The sequence below is a fragment of the Bos indicus genome, chromosome 4 (assembly GCF_029378745.1).
Source record: "Bos indicus isolate NIAB-ARS_2022 breed Sahiwal x Tharparkar chromosome 4, NIAB-ARS_B.indTharparkar_mat_pri_1.0, whole genome shotgun sequence".
Classification (NCBI taxonomy): Eukaryota; Metazoa; Chordata; class Mammalia; order Artiodactyla; family Bovidae; genus Bos; species Bos indicus.
The window spans coordinates 94,551,171-94,560,872 of record NC_091763.1 but is presented as its reverse complement, the minus strand read 5'-3'; positions in this window follow the sequence as shown (position 1 = coordinate 94,560,872).

Here is a 9,702-nt window from a genome sequence, read left to right as displayed (position 1 = left end):
GTCTTTTAATTTCATGGCTGCAGTCACCATCTGCAGTGATTTTGGAGCCCACAAAAATAAAGTCTGACACTGTTTCCACTGTTTCCCCATCTATTTCCCATGAAGTGATGGGACCGGATGCCATGATCTTCGTTTTCTGAATGTTGAGCTTTAAGCCAACTTTTTCACTGTCCACTTTCACTTTCATCAAGAGGCTTTTGAGTTCCTCTTCACTTTCTGCCATAAGGGTGGTGTCATCTGCATATCTGAGGTTATTGATATTTCTCCCGGCAATCTTGATTCCACCTTGTGTTTCTTCCAGTCCAGCGTTTCTCATGATGTACTCTGCATATAAGTTAAATAAACAGGGTGACAATATACAGCCTTGACATACTCCTTTTCCTATTTGGAACCAGTCTGTTGTTCCATGTCCAGTTCTAACTGTTGCTTCCTGACCTGCATACAGGTTTCTCAAGAGGCAGATCAGGTGGTCTGGTATTCCCATCTCTTTCAGAATTTTCCACAGTTTATTGTGATCCACACAGTCAAAGGCTTTAGCATAGTCAATAAAGCAGAAATAGATATTTTTCTGGAACTCCCTTGCTTTTTCCATGATCCAGCGGATGTTGGCAATTTGATCTCTGGTTCCTCTGCCTTTTCTAAAACCAGCTTGAACATCTGGAAGTTCACAATTCTCATATTGCTGAAGCCTGGCTTGGAGAATTTTGAGCATTACTTTGCTAGCGTGTGAGATGAGTGCAATTGTGCGGTAGTTTGAGCATTCTTTGGCATTGCCTTTCTCTGGGATTGGAATGAAAACTGACCTTTTCCAGTCCTGTGGCCACTGCAGGCACAGGTGAGGCCGAGAGGAGCTACCCCACGTCCAAGGTCAGGGGCAGCAGCCATGAGGAGATACCCCATATCCAAGGTAAGGAGCAGCAGCTGCACTTTGCTGGAGCAGCCAGGAAGAGATACTCCAATCTAAGGTAAGAGAAACCCCAGTATGACGGTAGGTGCTGAGAGAGGGCATCAGAGGGCAGACAGACTGAAAACCACTATCACAGACAACTAGCCAATCTGATCACATGGACCACAGCCTTGTCTAACTCAATGAAACTAAGCCATGCCGTGTGGAGCCACTCAAGACAGAGGGGTCATGGTGGAGAGGTCTGACAAAATGTGGTCCACTGGAGAAGGGAATGGCAAACCACTTCAGTATTCTTGCCTTGAGAACTCTATGAACAGTATGAAAAGGCAAAAAGATAGGATACTGAAAGATGAACTCCCTAGGTCAGTAGGTGCCCAATATGCTACTGGAGATCAGTGGAGAAATAACTCCAGAAAGAATGAAGTGATGGAGCCAAAGCAAAAACAACACCCAGTTATGTATGTGACTGGTGATAGAAGCAAGGTCCGATGCTGTAAAAGCAATATTGCATAGGAACCTGGAATGTTAGGTCCTTGAATCAAGGCAAATTGGAAGTGGTCAAGTAGGAGATGGCAAGAATAAATGTAGACATTCTAGGAATCAGTGAACTAAAATGGACTGCTGCTAAGTCACTTCAGTCGTGTCTGACTCTGTGTGACCCTGTAGACGGCAGCCACCAGGCTTCCCCATCCCTGGGATTCTCCAGGCAGGAACACTGGAGTGGGTTGCCATTTCCTTCTCCAATGCAGGAAAGTGAAAAGTGAAAGTGAAGTCGCTCAGTTGTGTCCGACTCTTCACGACCCCATGGACTGCAGCCTACCAGGCTCCTCCATCCATGGGATTTTCCAGGCAAGAGTACTGGAGTGGGGTGCCATTGACTAGAATGGGTGCATTTAACTCAGATGACCATTATATCTACTACTGTGGGCAGGAAGCCCTTAGAAGAAATGCAGTAGCCATCATGGTCAACAAGAGAGTCCGAAATGCAGTACTTGGATGCAATCTCAAAAATGACAGAATGATCTCTGTTCATTTCCAAGGCAAACCATTCAGTATCACAGAAATCCAAGTCTATGTCCCAACCCGTGATGCTGAAGAAGCTGAAGTTGAATGGTTCTATGAAGACCTACAAGACCTTCTAGAACTAACACCCAAAAAAGATGTCATTTTCATTATAGGGGACTAGACTGCAAAAGTAGGAAGTCAAGAAACACCTGGAGTAACAGGCAAATTTGGCCTTGGAGTACAGAATGAAGTAGGACAAAGGCTAATAGAGTTTTGCCAAGAGAACGCACTGGTCGTAGCAAACACCTTCTTCCAACAATGCCAGAGACGACTCTCCACATAGACATCACCAGATGGTCAATACCGAAATCAGATTGAATATATTCTTTGCAGCCAAAGATGGAGAAACTCTATACAGTCAGCAAAAACAAGACTGGGAGCTGACTGTGCCTCAGATCATGAACTCCTTATTGCCAGATTCAGACTTAAATTGAAGAAAGTATGGAAAATCACTAGAGCATTCAGGTATGACCTAAATCAAATCCCTTATGATTATACACTGGAAGTGACAAATAGATTCAAGGGATTAGATCTGATAGACAGAGTGCCTGAAGAACTACGGACGGAGGTTCGTGACATTGTACAGGAAACAGGGATCAAGACCATCCCCAAGAAAAAGAAATGCAAAGAGGTTAAATGGCTCTTTGAGGAGGACTTACAAATAGCTGAGAAAAGAAGAGAAATGAAAGGCAAAGGAGAAAAGGAAAGATATACCCATTTGAATGCAGAGTTCCAAAGAATAGCAAGGAGAGATAAGAGAGCCTTCCTCAGTGCAAAGAAATGGGGGAAAATAATAGAATGGGAAAGACTACAGATCTCTTCAAGAAAATTAGAGATACCAAGGGAACATTTCATGCTAAGATGGGCTCGATAAAGGACAGAAATGGTATGGACCTAACAGAAGCAGAAGATATTAAGAAGAGGTGGCAAGAATACACAGAAGAACTATACAAAAAAAGATCTTCATGACCCAGATAACCACGATGGTGTGATCAGTCACCTAGAGCCAGACATCCTGGAATGTGAAGTCAAGTGGGCCTTATAAAGCATCACTATGAACAAAGCTAGTGGAGGTGATGGAATTCCAGTTGAGCTATTTCAAATCCTGAAAGATGATGCTGTGAAAGTGCTGCACTCAATATGCCAGCAAATTTGGAAAACTCAGCAGTGGCCACAGGACTGGGAAAGGTCAGTTTTCATTCCAATCCCAGAGAAAGGCAATGCCAAAGAATGCTCAAACTGCCGCACAATTGCACTCATCTCACACGCTAGCAAAGTAATGCTCAAAATTCTCCAAGCCAGGCTTCAGCAATATGAGAATTGTGAACTTCCAGATGTTCAAGCTGGTTTTAGAAAAGGCAGAGGAACCAGAGATCAAATTGCCAACATCCGCTGGATCATAAAAAAACCGAGAGTTCCAAGAATCTACTTCTGCTTTATTGACTATGCCAAAGCCTTTGACTATGTGGATCACAACAAGCTGTGGAAAATTCTGAAAGAGATGGGAATACCAGACCACCTGACCTGACTCCTGAGAAATCTGTATGCACATCAAGAAGCAACAGTTAGAACTGGATATGGAACAACAGACTGGTTCCAAATAGGAAAAGGAGTACATCAAGGCTATATTTTATCACTCTGCTTATTTAACTTATATGCAGAGTAAACCATGAGTAATGCTGGACTGGATGAAGCACAAGCTGGAGTCAAGATTGCTGGGAGAAATATCAATATCCCCAGATACGCAGATGACAGCACTCTTATGGTGAAAGTGAAGAACTACATAGCCTCTTGATGAAAGTGAAAGAGGAGAGTGAAAAAGTTGGCTTAAAGCTCAACATTTACAAAACTAAGATCATGGCATCTGGTCCCATCACTTCATGACAAATAGGGAAACAGTGACAGACTTTATTTTGGGGGAGCTCCAAAATCACCACAGATGGTGACTGCAGCCATGAAATTAAGAGGCTTACTCCTTGGAAGGAAAGTTATGACCAACCTAGACAGCATATTAAAAAGCAGAGACATTACTTTGCCAACAAAGGTCCATCTAGTCAAAGCTATGGTTTTTCCAGTAGTCATGTATGGATGTGAGAGTTGGACTATAAAGAAAGCTGAACACCAAAGAATTGATGCTTCTGAACTGTGTTGTTGGAGGAGACTCTTGAGAGTCCCTTGGACTGCAAGGAGATCCAACCAGTCCATCCTAAAGGAAATCAGTCCTGGGTGTTCACTGGAAGCACTGATGCTGAAGCTGAAACTCCAATCCTTTGGCCACCTGATGCGAAGAGCTGACTCATTTGAAAAGACCCTGATGCTGGGAAAGATTGAGGGCAGGAAGAGAAGGGGACAACAGAGGATGAGATGGTTGGATGGCATCACCAGTTCAATGGAGTTGAGTTTGAGTAAGCTCCTGGAGTTGGTGGTGGACAGGGAGGCTGGCGTGCTGCAGTCCATGGAGTTGCAAAGAGTCATACACGACTAAGCGACTGAACTGAACTGAACTGAAGGTTTTAACCAAAATGACATATTACTAGATACACTTTTTTGAAGCCTTTTTTTTCCAGTCGTCTTGACCTTTCTGTAAGTTTCATTTAATCTAGTACCCAATACAAATTCCAATTTCCCCATTTGTTTAAAAAAAATGTTCTTTACAATTGGTTCATCTGAATCAGTATCCAATCCAGGACCCTAGAGAACCTCTTGTTTTTATGTCTCTCAAGTCTCTTTGAACATAGCACAGTCCCTTTTTCCATGACACTGACTATTGAAGAAGCCAGATCAGTTGTCTTGTAGAACATCCTACCATCAGGATTTGTTTGGTTACTCCCTCGTGGTATTGTTTGACTTGTGCCTCCATCTCCTGTTTTTCATACAAAATAAAACTTATATCTAAAGTATTTATTCAAGTGAGGTATATTTGGATAGAATGTATCATAGGTTATACTGTGTACTCAATATTAAGTCATATCATAGGACACATAACACGTGGATGACCATCTCTTAGAAACACTAAGACTGAGGCCAGGATGACAGTGATGACAGTCTAACACCTTTGCTGAACCCGTTTTTCACCTTACCACTGGAAATCTCTTTGTGGCGTGTTGCTTTGGTGCTATACAGGTATCAGCTCTTCAACATGATTCACCAGTCTTTTAAAATCAATTGACACACCTTGCCTGAAACAATATTTTCATTAGAATTTCCCAACTATTGCTTTCCTTATTGTGTAATTCCTTCTGCATTTATTTGCTGGCATTCTTCTGTTATCACTTTGCCTCATTGGCTAGGGCTATTTGCTTACCCTGAAACACAGTTCCTGCTGAAAAGGAAGGATAAATGATTGAAAGTGAAAGTGTTAATTGCTCAGTTATGTCTGACTCTTTGTGACCCCGTGGACTGTAGCCCACTAGGCTCCTCTGTTCGTGGAATTCCCCAGGCAAGAATACTGGAGTGGGTTGTCATTTCCTTCTCTAGGGGATCTTTCCGACCCAGGGATCGAACCTAAGTCTTCTGCACTGCATGCGGATTCTTTACCATTTGAGCCACCAGGGAAGCCCTTAGTTACAAATTTTCCCTTAGAGTTCACCAACCCCATCTTCCTTTCCTCTACTTTCTACACAGCTTCCTTTCAGCCTGAATATGTATTCAAGGTCTCTCTCCAGCCTAGTGTAGATCCATTTGGCATTTCCTCTCAGCAGCTCCATTAATTTAGCCCCTAACTTTTTCTAGAACTCAAAACACCCCACAGAACACCCATTAGTTGTGGCCTTAGGCCTATAGAAATTGTCCAAGCATCCATTTCAACAAGAATAACAACCAAGTAGAGGCTGGAATCCATTTGTATCTTCCATGCTAATTGTGCCTGAGTTTTACAGGGTAAGTCCTCGCCAGACTCATATCAATTCTAACCATGTTCTCTTGAAATTATTTTGCCTAATCTCAGGCCTTTGGAAATGATTATTAAGATAAATAAACACACTGGCAAGGAATCATGGTATGGAAAGATGAGAACTGTATCATCAGCAGAGGCCAAAAGTTTGAAGAGGAGAGAAAGTTCTGATGAAAGACCCTGAGCAGCAGCTTAAGTTGTGGATCCAAAAGCCCTTTTCTTCTACAGGGAAGATGTAAGTCTGAACAAGAAGGGCTCAAACCTGGAGAAGCAGTGGCTGACTTGTGATACTTTGTCCTCAGCTCATGCCAAGGCAGGATGCAAGCAAAGGGGAACAGGACCTCGCAGGCAATCTCACAAGAGCTTGGAGAATGAGCACCTCCGCAGCCCCCAGGGTGTATGAACTGACTGATGTATAAACCAGAACACCAATGCAATGTGTTCATATACAAAGAGGACGCTCCTTGCCAAAGAGACCAGATGTTCATGCTGACTGGTCAGCGTATTCTCTCCTGTTGGAAAATCTACATGGAAAGCCAAATTATAATCAAGAGGTTGTTTGTGAGCATGAAATCAGAACAAAGGGAGGGAATTGGATGAGCTCTGTGGCATCCATAGGGATATAGAGTGGACTGCATATTTGTGTCAAATGGTCAAAAAACAACTCTTTCCCTTGACAGGGCTGGAGACATCATGACAAATGTTTGTTCCTTGGCTCCACTTTTCAGCACTCCCTACAGACCCCTCTTCTGCTCACATATTCCTTTTTCAGCTGTTAAGGCCATTGATTAGGTTACAGCTTTGCTCCACATTCCATCATGCCTTGATTAAATTTCCAGGAGCTGCTGCATCCTGTTTCTTAGGATGACATTTGCAGACATTTATTCACATTCATTTTGTGTGGATTTCACTAGTTCAACAATCAAATGCTAATATTATTTACCATTTTGGACGATACTTTACAACTGTGCCCTATGTACAGATATAATAGACAGCAGAAAAAAAGGTTAAAAATGACCAGTATGATAAAGGGGAAGTTTTCCTATGGTTTGATCTCCCAAGTGCCTTCATGAACACTGTCACAGAATTTCATTCCTTTGACAAATATTTATTGTGTGCCTACTATATGCCAGGCAACGTATCAGGCACTGGAAATACAAAGAACTACATTCCTGCCTTCAAGGAGCTGATAAGGTAGTGAAGGAGGCAGGCACGGAATCATCCATCACAGCTCAGCATGGTAGACACGGTGTGTCTACCATGGAAGAGTTCCATGGAAGCATTTTGAAAAACCACTTCCCAGGGACTTCCTGGTGGTCTAGTGGTTAAGACTCCACGCTTCCAAAGCAGGGTGCCCGGGTTCAATCCCAGGTCAGGGAACTAGATTCTACATGCTGCAACTAAGAGTTCCCATGTTACAACTAAAAAAAAGGAAAATGATCCCACATGCTGCCACAAAGATCCTGCATGTCACCGCAAAGACCTGGAGCCCAAAGAAATAAATAAAAAAAGCACTCCCCAACGTCTGAGATGAGGGTAGAAGTTAGTCAGGGAAGGCTGCCAGGAAGAGATGAATTTTATCCTAAAGGGAGAGTGAAGAGTGAAAATAGGATTTTCCGAACAGAAAGAATAGCCAGCACAAAGACTCAGGGGCAAGAGATAACATGGCCCACTTGAAGCCATTCTATATGGTAAGAGATTGGGCTGAAATGATAGGCAGAGAACAGAATTTCAAAGGTCTTATGTGTCATCTAAAGAATAAGATCTGGTCATAAGACTCTGGAAAATCACTGAAGGGTTCTAAAGTCTCCTTGGTGTAAAATTAATATAGCCAGTCCAACCTGTTATTTTGTTTTCATTGTGATAAAGTATATATAACAGAAAGCTTACCATTTTAAAATTTTAAAGTATATATTACATATATATATACATATATAGCATATTTTGTTTATTCATCAGTTGATAGAGACTTGGGTTGTTTCTACCTTTTGGCTAATATGCCAAATAATAATGAATAATGCAAATATGAACACTAGTATACAAATATCTGTTTGGGTCCCGTTTTCAACTCTTTCAGGTATATGCCTAGGAGTGGAATTGCTGAGTCACATGGTAATTCTATGTCTATGTTTTTGAAGAACCATCAACTATTTTTTCATGGACTTCTCCAGTGGCTTGGTAGTAAAGAATCTATCTGCAATGCAGGAGACTCAGGAGACACGGGTTTGATCTCTGGGGTTGGGAAGATTCCCCTGGAGGAGGAAAAGGCATCCCATTCCATTATTCTTGCCAGGAAAAATTCCATGGACAGAGGATTCTGGAGTGTTACAATTCTATAGGGTTGCAAAGAGTTGGACACGACTGAACTACTGAATACACATACACAAGTATTTTTACATAGGAGATGCATCATTTTACCTTCCCACTAGCAATGCATAAGCATTACAATCCACATCCTCACCAACACTTGTTTTCCATTTTTTAAATAATCCTAGCCATCCTACTGGTTATCAAGCGGTATCTTATTTTAGTTTTAATTTGCTTGTCTCTAATGACTAATGATGTTGAATATCTTTTCATGTTCTTACTGGTCATTTGAGTATTTTCTTTGCAGAAATGTCTATTTAAGTCTTTGCCCTTTCTAAATTTTGGCTGTTTCTTTCTTTTGTTGTTGCTGGTGTTAATTTTTAAGAGTTCTTCATACATTCCAGATATTAATCTCTTATCAGATTCATGATTCTGATTATGCAATAATTTTTTTTCCTGCAAATATTTTCTTCCTTTCTGTAGCTTATCTTTTCATTCTGTCTACAGTGTCCTTTAAAGTATAAATGTTTTAGTCTTGATGAAGATCAGTTAAGTATTTTTTCTTTTGTTGCCTGAGCTCTTGGCTCAGAAATCATTGCCAAGTCCAATGTTATAAAGATTTCTCCCTATGTTTTCTTCTAACAGTTTTATAGTTTTAGCTCTTGTATTTAAGTCTTTGATACATTTTGAGATAATTTTTGTATATGGTATAAGGTTTAACTTTGTTATTTTACATGTGAATATCCAGTTTTCCCAGCACAATTTAAAAATATTACTTTAGAATATAGTTGATTTACAATGTTGGGTTAATTTTAGGTGTGCAGCAAAGCGATGCAGTTATAAATATACACATATCTACTCTTTCAGATTCTTTTCCCATACAGGTTATTACAGAGTATTGAGTAGAGTTCCCCGTGCTACAAAGTAGATCCTTATTGATCACATATATCTACTTTATATATATATATATATATTACATATATATCTACTTTATATATAGTAATGTGTATGTTAACCCCAACCTCCTAATTTATTCCTCCCCACTAAGGCACCATTTGTTGAACAGACTTTCCTTTCCCTTGTCCAGCTTTCCTTTGATTAGTGTTTACATGGTATAGTTTTTTCTATCCATTTACATTTAACCAATGAGTAGTTTTATATTTAAAGTATATTTCTTGTAGATAACAAATAGATGGTTTTCTTTAGCCAATATAATAGTCTTTACCATTTATTGATATTTGGGGTGTTTATTGCAGGGGTTTGTTTGAAAATATTTTCTGCAAAAGGCCAGATAGTAAGTATTTTAGGTTTGAAAGTCATCCAGTCTCTGTTGCAAATGCTTGACTCTGCCATTATAGTGAGAAGGAAGCCATAGGTAATGGATAAATTCATGGGCATGACTGTGTTCTAATGAAACTTATTTTACAAAAACAGGCAGCAGGCTAGGCTTGAGCTGAGGGCCATAGTTTACTGACTCCTGGTGTAGAATTATTTATATTTGTTTTAACTATTGATATGCTTGGATTGGGCT